This window comes from Oncorhynchus keta, unplaced genomic scaffold (assembly GCF_023373465.1).
Source record: "Oncorhynchus keta strain PuntledgeMale-10-30-2019 unplaced genomic scaffold, Oket_V2 Un_contig_26217_pilon_pilon, whole genome shotgun sequence".
NCBI classification, from domain to species: domain Eukaryota; kingdom Metazoa; phylum Chordata; class Actinopteri; order Salmoniformes; family Salmonidae; genus Oncorhynchus; species Oncorhynchus keta.
The window spans coordinates 1,626-9,840 of NW_026284849.1; the positions used below are offsets into that span (position 1 = coordinate 1,626).

Consider the following 8,215-nt stretch of genomic DNA (forward strand, 5'->3'; position numbering starts at 1 on the left):
ACTAGGAGGTATCCTAGCAGGACATAGATCTATACTAGGAGGTATCCTAGCAGGACAAAAATCTATACTAGGAGGACATAGATCTATACTAGGAGGTACCCTAGCAGGACATAGATCTATACTAGGAGGACATAGATCTATCCTAGGAGGTATCCAATCAGGACATAGATCTATACTAGGAGGACATAGATCTATCCTAGGAGGTATCCAATCAGGACATAGATCTATACTAGGAGGACATAGATCTATACTAGGAGGTATCCTAGTAGGTCATAGATCTATACTAGGAGGTATCCTAGTAGGTCATAGATCTATACTAGGAGGACATAGATCTATCCTAGGAGGTATCCTAGCAGGACATAGATCTATACTAGGAGGACATAGATCCATCCTAGCAGGACATAGGTCTATACTAGGAGGGATCCTAGTAGGTCATAGATCTATACTAGGAGGTATGATAACGTTCCATTTACTCCATTATAATGAGCCTGTCCTCCTACCAGCCTCCTCGTGTGTGTGTGTGTGTGTGTGTGTGTGTGTGTGTGTGTGTGTGTGTGTGAGAGAGAGTGTGTTCTGTCTATGGCTCTAGCGTACAGTGCTGATTATGTCTGTTCCTCACAGCAGAGGGCTGATTATGTCTGTTCCTCACAGCAGAGGGCTGATTATGTCTGTTCCTCACAGCAGAGGGGCTGATTATGTCTGTTCCTCACAGCAGAGGGCTGATTATGTCTGTTCCTCACAGAAGAGGGCTGATTATGTCTGTTCCTCACAGCAGAGGGCTGATTATGTCTGTTCCTCACAGCAGAGGGCTGATTATGTCTGTTCCTCACAGCAGAGGGCTGATTATGTCTGTTCCTCACAGCAGAGGGCTGATTATGTCTGTTCCTCACAGCAGAGGGCTGATTATGTCTGTTCCTCACAGCAGAGGGCTGATTATGTCTGTTCCTCACAGCAGAGGGCTGATTATGTCTGTTCCTCACAGCAGAGGGCTGATTATGTCTGTTCCTCACAGCAGAGGGCTGATTATGTCTGTTCCTCACAGCAGAGGGCTGATTATGTCTGTTCCTCACAGCAGAGGGCTGATTATGTCTGTTCCTCACAGCAGAGGGCTGATTATGTCTGTTCCTCACAGCAGAGGGCTGATTATGTCTGTTCCTCACAGCAGAGGGCTGATTATGTCTGTTCCTCACAGCAGAGGGCTGATTATGTCTGTTCCTCACAGCAGAGGGCTGATTATGTCTGTTCCTCACAGCAGAGGGCTGATTATGTCTGTTCCTCACAGCAGAGGGCTGATTATGTCTGTTCCTCACAGCAGAGGGCTGATTATGTCTGTTCCTCACAGCAGAGGGCTGATTATGTTTGTTCCTCACAGCAGAGGGCTGATTATGTCTGTTCCTCACAGCAGAGGGCTGATTATGTCTGTTCCTCACAGCAGAGGGCTGATTATGTCTGTTCCTCACAGCAGAGGGCTGATTATGTCTGTTCCTCACAGCAGAGGGCTGAGCAGTGAAAACATTCTTAGGTAAAGATGAAAGAGAAGAATTAGACATCTTATTAAACTTTCATGATCTGGTCTCTGACAAATCAGTGTGGAAACCCTGCTCCTCCTCTTAAAACACACACACACACAGTTCCTGTTCATACACACGCTCACAGATGCACCGCACACACACACCTCTCATGTTAGATCTGTCAAGCATGCACACTTCCTCACGTTCACACACTACAGTACTCACACCCTTCACACACTACAGTACTCACACACCCTTCACACTAAATCTGCCAACAGCCGGTTCAGAGAATAGCAGTTCAGTTGGCTGGATTAATGCATCACTGAATCTCTCCTCATCCTCTTTCCCTACGCCCCCCGCTACCTCTCGCCCCCTCTTCCCTCTTCCTCTCACCCCCTCTTCCTCTCACCCCCTCTTCCTCTCGCCCCCGCTACCTCTCGCCCCCCTCTTCCCTCTTCCTCTCGCCCCCGCTACCTCTCGCCCCCGCCACCTCTCGCCCCCTCTTCCCCTCTTCCTCTCGTCCCCTCTTCCTCTCGCCCTCTCTTCCTCTCGCCCCCCTCTTCCTCTCGCCCCCCGCTACATCTCGCCCCCTCTTCCCTCTTCCTCTTGCCCCCGCTACATCTCGCCCCCTCTTCCCTCTTCCTCTTGCCCCTCTACATCTCGCCCCCACTTCCCTCTCGCCCCCTCTTCCTCTCGCCCCCTCTTCCTCTCGCCCCCTCTTCCTCTCGCCCCCTCTTCCTCACGCCCCAGTTCTTGTGCTACAGAACATTAAAGGTGAATACACAAAGTTCTAGAGCAACTGCAGTCAGACGCTAGGACAGACAGACGCTAGGACAGTCAGACGCTAGGACAGACAGACGCTAGGACAGACAGACGCTAGGACAGACAGACGCTAGGACAGACAGACGCTAGGACAGACAGACGCTAGGACAGACAGACGCTAGGACAGACAGACGCTAGGACAGACAGACGCTAGGACAGACAGACGCTAGGACAGACAGACGCTAGGACAGACAGACGCTAGGACAGACAGACGCTAGGACAGACAGACGCTAGGACAGACAGACGCTAGGACAGACAGACGCTAGGACAGACAGACGCTAGGACAGACAGACGCTAGGACAGACAGACGCTAGGACAGACGCTAGGACAGACGGTCCGCTAGGACAGACAGACGCTAGGACAGACAGACGCTAGGACAGACAGACGCTAGGACAGACAGACGCTAGGACAGACGCTAGGACAGACGGACGCTCGGACAGACGCTAGGACAGACAGACGCACCGCTAGGACAGACGCTAGGACAGACGGACGCTAGGACAGACACTAGGACAGACGGACGCTCGGACAGACGCTAGGATAGACAGACGCACCGCTAGGATAGACAGACGCACCGCTAGGACAGACGCTAGGACAGACGCACCGCTGGGACAGACGGACCGCTAGGACAGACGGACCGCTAGGACAGAAGGATGGACACTAGGACAGACAGACGGACACTAGGACAGACAGACGGCTAGGACAGACGGACCGCTAGGACAGACGGACCGCTAGGGACAGACGGACCGCTAGGACAGACGGACCTCTAGGACAGACGGACCTCTAGGACAGACGGACCGCTAGGACAGACGGATGGACACTAGGACAGACGGATCTCTAGGACAGACGGACCGCTGGGACAGACGGACCGCTAGGACAGACGGATGGACACTAGGACAGACGGACCGCTAGGACAGACGGACAGACACTAGGACGGACAGCAATGGGCCATTGAGCTAATAATGTCATCAGGATTATTGTCCACAAAGAAATTAAATCCTTCCTAATAAATTCACTGTCCCGATAATCCTAATCTGAACTGTAATCTGCTTGGAAAAAAATACCCTTTATGCAGATCACTGTTGTGCTGTTTTCAACAGGGGCGGACGACAGACACAGAAAGACCTGACCTTTTGAACAAGATGGCGCTGCCAGACACAGAAAGACCTGACCTTTTGAACAAGATGGCGCTGACAGACACAGAAAGACCTGACCTTTTGAACAAGATGGCGCTGACAGACACAGAAAGACCTGACCTTTTGAACAAGATGGCGCTGACAGACACAGAAAGACCTGACCTTTTAAACAAGATGGCGCTGACAGACACAGAAAGACCTGACCTTTTGAACAAGATGGCGCTGACAGACACAGAAAGACCTGACCTTTTGAACAAGATGGCGCTGGCAGACACAGAAAGACCTGACCTTTTGAACAAGATGGCGCTGACAGACACAGAAAGACCTGACCTTTTGAACAAGATGGCGCTGACAGACACAGAAAGACCTGACCTTTTGAACAAGATGGCGCTGGCAGACACAGAAAGACCTGACCTTTTGAACAAGATGGCGCTGACAGACACAGAAAGACCTGACCTTTTGAACAAGATGGCGCTGCCAGACACAGAAAGACCTGACCTTTTGAACAAGATGGCGCTGACAGACACAGAAAGACCTGACCTTTTGAACAAGATGGCGCTGACAGACACAGAAAGACCTGACCTTTTGAACAAGATGGCGCTGACAGACACAGAAAGACCTGACCTTTTGAACAAGATGGCGCTGACAGACACAGAAAGACCTGACCTTTTGAACAAGATGGCGCTGGCAGACACAGAAAGACCTGACCTTTTGAACAAGATGGCGCTGGCAGACACAGAAAGACCTGACCTTTTGAACAAGATGGCGCTGACAGACACAGAAAGACCTGACCTTTTGAACAAGATGGCGCTGACAGACACAGAAAGACCTGACCTTTTGAACAAGATGGTGCTGACAGACACAGAAAGACCTGACCTTTTGAACAAGATGGCGCTGACAGACACAGAAAGACCTGACCTTTTGAACAAGATGGCGCTGACAGACACAGAAAGACCTGACCTTTTGAACAAGATGGCGCTGACAGACACAGAAAGACCTGACCTTTTGAACAAGATGGCGCTGACAGACACAGAAAGACCTGACCTTTTGAACAAGATGTCGCTGACAGTCTCCCTGTTTCTATCTCCTAGCCAACTACCTAGAAGCATTTCTCTGCACCTGCTGTAACATCTGATAGACAGTGTACACAACCAATACACTTTGATTTAGCATTCAGTCTGGCTGGACCCAGATATAGCACACACACAACCTTTCACATTATCTCTGTCGGGAGCCAACTATAATAGATATTACATCTGTCTGTACACACACACACACACACACACACACACACACACACACACACACACACACACACACACACACACACACACACACACACACACACACACACACACACACACACACACACACACACACACACACACACACACACACACACACACGTTATCCATGCCCACAACATTCAAAAACACAGAGCAGACATGGAGCTAAATAAGACAAGCGACAGTAGTCTATCAACACAGCCACACCACATCAGTCAGATGGGCTGAGAACACAGTGTAACATATAGGAGCATATGTCAGTCTCTCCTCTAGAGAACCAGGTCTGTCTGTATGTCCTCTAGAGAACCAGGTCTGTCTGTCCTCTAGAGAACCAGGTCTGTCAGTCTGTCCTCTAGAGAACCAGGTCTGTCTGTCCTCTAGAGAACCAGGTCTGTCCTCTAGAGAACCAGGTCTGTCCTCTAGAGAACCAGGTCTGTCTGTCTGTCCTCTAGAGAACCAGGTCTGTCTGTCCTCTAGAGAACCAGGTCTGTCCTCTAGAGAACCAGGTCTGTCTGTCTGTCCTCTAGAGAACCAGGTCTGTCTGTCTGTCCTCTAGAGAACCAGGTCTGTCTGTCTGTCCTCTAGAGAACCAGGTCTGTCTGTCTGTCCTCTAGAGAACCAGGTCTGTCTGTCCTCTAGAGAACCAGGTCTGTCTGTCTGTCCTCTAGAGAACCAGGTCTGTCTGTCCTCTAGAGAACCAGGTCTGTCTGTCCTCTAGAGAACCAGGTCTGTCTGTCCTCTAGAGAACCAGGTCTGTCTGTCCTCTAGAGAACCAGGTCTGTCTGTCCTCTAGAGAACCAGGTCTGTCTGTCCTCTAGAGAACCAGGTCTGTCTGTCCTCTAGAGAACCAGGTCTGTCTGTCCGTCTGTCCTCTAGAGAACCAGGTCTGTCTGTCTGTCCGTCTGTCCTCTAGAGAACCAGGTCTGTCTGTCTGTCCGTCTGTCCCTCTAGAGAACCAGGTCTGTCTGTCTGTCCGTCTGTCCTCTAGAGAACCAGGTCAACCAGTAAGGCCTGGGATACATAATAATACAACCAGTAAGGCCTGGGATACATTAAAACAACCAGTAAGGCCTGGGATACATAAAACAACCAGTAAGGCCTGGGATACATAAAACAACCAGTAAGGCCTGGGATACATAAAACCACCAGTAAGGCCTGGGATACATAAAACAACCAGTAAGGCCTGGGATACATAAAACAACCAGTAAGGCCTAGGATACATAAAACAACCAGTAAGGCCTGGGATACATAAAACAACCAGTAAGGCCTGGGATACATAAAACAACCAGTAAGGCCTGGGATACATAAAACCACCAGTAAGGCCTGGGATACATAATACAACCAGTAAGGCCTGGGATACATAAAACAACCAGTAAGGCCTGGGATACATAAAACCACCAGTAAGGCCTGGGATACATAAAACAACCAGTAAGGCCTGGGATACATAAAACAACCAGTAAGGCCTGGGATACATAATACAACCAGTAAGGCCTGGGATACATAAAACAACCAGTAAGGCCTGGGATACATAAAACAACCAGTAAGGCCTGGGATACATAAAACAACCAGTAAGGCCTGGGATACATAAAACCACCAGTAAGGCCTGGGATACATAAAACAACCAGTAAGGCCTGGGATACATAAAACCACCAGTAAGGCCTGGGATACATAATACAACCAGTAAGGCCTGGGATACATAAAACAACCAGTAAGGCCTGGGATACATAAAACAACCAGTAAGGCCTGGGATACATAAAACAACCAGTAAGGCCTGGGATACATAAAACAACCAGTAAGGCCTGGGATACATAAAACCACCAGTAAGGCCTGGGATACATAAAACAACCAGTAAGGCCTGGGATACATAAAACAACCAGTAAGGCCTGGGATACATAATACAACCAGTAAGGCCTGGGATACATAAAACCACCAGTAAGGCCTGGGATACATAAAACAACCAGTAAGGCCTGGGATACATAAAACAACCAGTAAGGCCTGGGATACATAAAACCACCAGTAAGGCCTGGGATACATAATACAACCAGTAAGGCCTGGGATACATAAAACAACCAGTAAGGCCTGGGATACATAATACAACCAGTAAGGCCTGGGATACATAAAACAACCAGTAAGGCCTGGGATACATAATACAACCAGTAAGGCCTGGGATACATAATACAACCAGTAAGGCCTGGGATACATAATACAACCAGTAAGGCCTGGGATACATAAAACAACCAGTAAGGCCTGGGATACATAAAACAACCAGTAAGGCCTGGGATACATAAAACAACCAGTAAGGCCTGGGATACATAAAACAACCAGTAAGGCCTGGGATACATAAAACAACCAGTAAGGCCTGGGATACATAAAACAACCAGTAAGGCCTGGGATACATAAAACAACCAGTAAGGCCTGGGATACATAAAACAGAGAGCAAATGAAAGAGAGCAAATGAGTCTGATGCAACAGATCAGAATGTTCAGCTTAAAATGTTGATCAATTATTATTTATTCACATTATAAGTGCAGTAAGGCAGTAGGCCGCACAAGGCAGTAGGCCGCACAAGGCAGTAGGCCGCACAAGGCAGTAGGCCGCACTAGGCAGTAGGCCGCACAAGGCAGTAGGCCGCACTAGGCAGTAGGCCACACAAGGCAGTAGGCCACACTAGGCAGTAGGCCGCACTAGGCAGTAGGCCGCACAAGGCAGTAGGCCACACAAGGCAGTAGGCCACACAAGGCAGAAGGCCACACAAGGCAGTAGGCCGCACAAGGCAGTAGGCCGCACAAGGCAGTAGGCCGCACAAGGCAGTAGGCCACACAAGGCAGTAGGCCGCACAAGGCAGTAGGCCGCACAAGGCAGTAGGCCACACAAGGCAGTAGGCCACACAAGGCAGTAGGCCACACAAGGCAGTAGGCCACACAAGGCAGTAGGCCACACAAGGCAGTAGGCCACACAAGGCAGTAGGCCGCACTAGGCCACACAAGGCAGTAGGCCACACAAGGCAGTAGGCCACACAAGGCAGTAGGCCACACAAGGCAGTAGGCCACACTAGGCCACACAAGGCAGTAGGCCACACAAGGCAGTAGGCCACACAAGGCAGTAGGCCACACAAGGCAGTAGGCCACACAAGGCAGTAGGCCACACAAGGCAGTAGGCCATGCGGGAATGTTCGTTCCATAATGCAATTAGCGGGAAAACCCCCGTTGTCAAAATGGCACTGCACATACGAGCTGTTTCATGTGACAGATAAAATATCTGTTTGAAATGTAGAAAGAGATGAGATCTAATAGGCTAATCTGAAGCAAGGTAAGACACATTCAATATGTATCAATGACTCTCTGAGGTCATTAAAGATCCCATGGCACTTATCGTAAGAGTGGGGGTGTTTACCCCGGTGTCCTGGCTGAATTCCCAATCTGGTCCTCAAACTATCACGGTCACCTAATAATCCCCAGTTTCC

At 49.6% G+C, this 8,215-nt stretch overlaps 1 long non-coding RNA gene across 2 annotated transcripts; it reads right to left on the reverse strand.

Moving 5' to 3' along the window:
- Window positions 1–3,503: 3,503 nt before the first annotated feature.
- Window positions 3,504–4,568, reverse strand: LOC127922558 (uncharacterized). Of its 2 annotated transcripts, none has more exons than XR_008111654.1 (3): window positions 4,338–4,568; window positions 3,960–4,127; window positions 3,504–3,623 (listed from the first exon to the last, which is right to left on the reverse strand). It is a non-coding gene; the product is annotated as an uncharacterized LOC127922558 (long non-coding RNA). The 2 variants fall into 2 exon arrangements; XR_008111655.1 differs by lacking the exon at window positions 4,338–4,568 and adding an exon at window positions 4,212–4,303.
- Window positions 4,569–8,215: the final 3,647 nt, after the last annotated feature.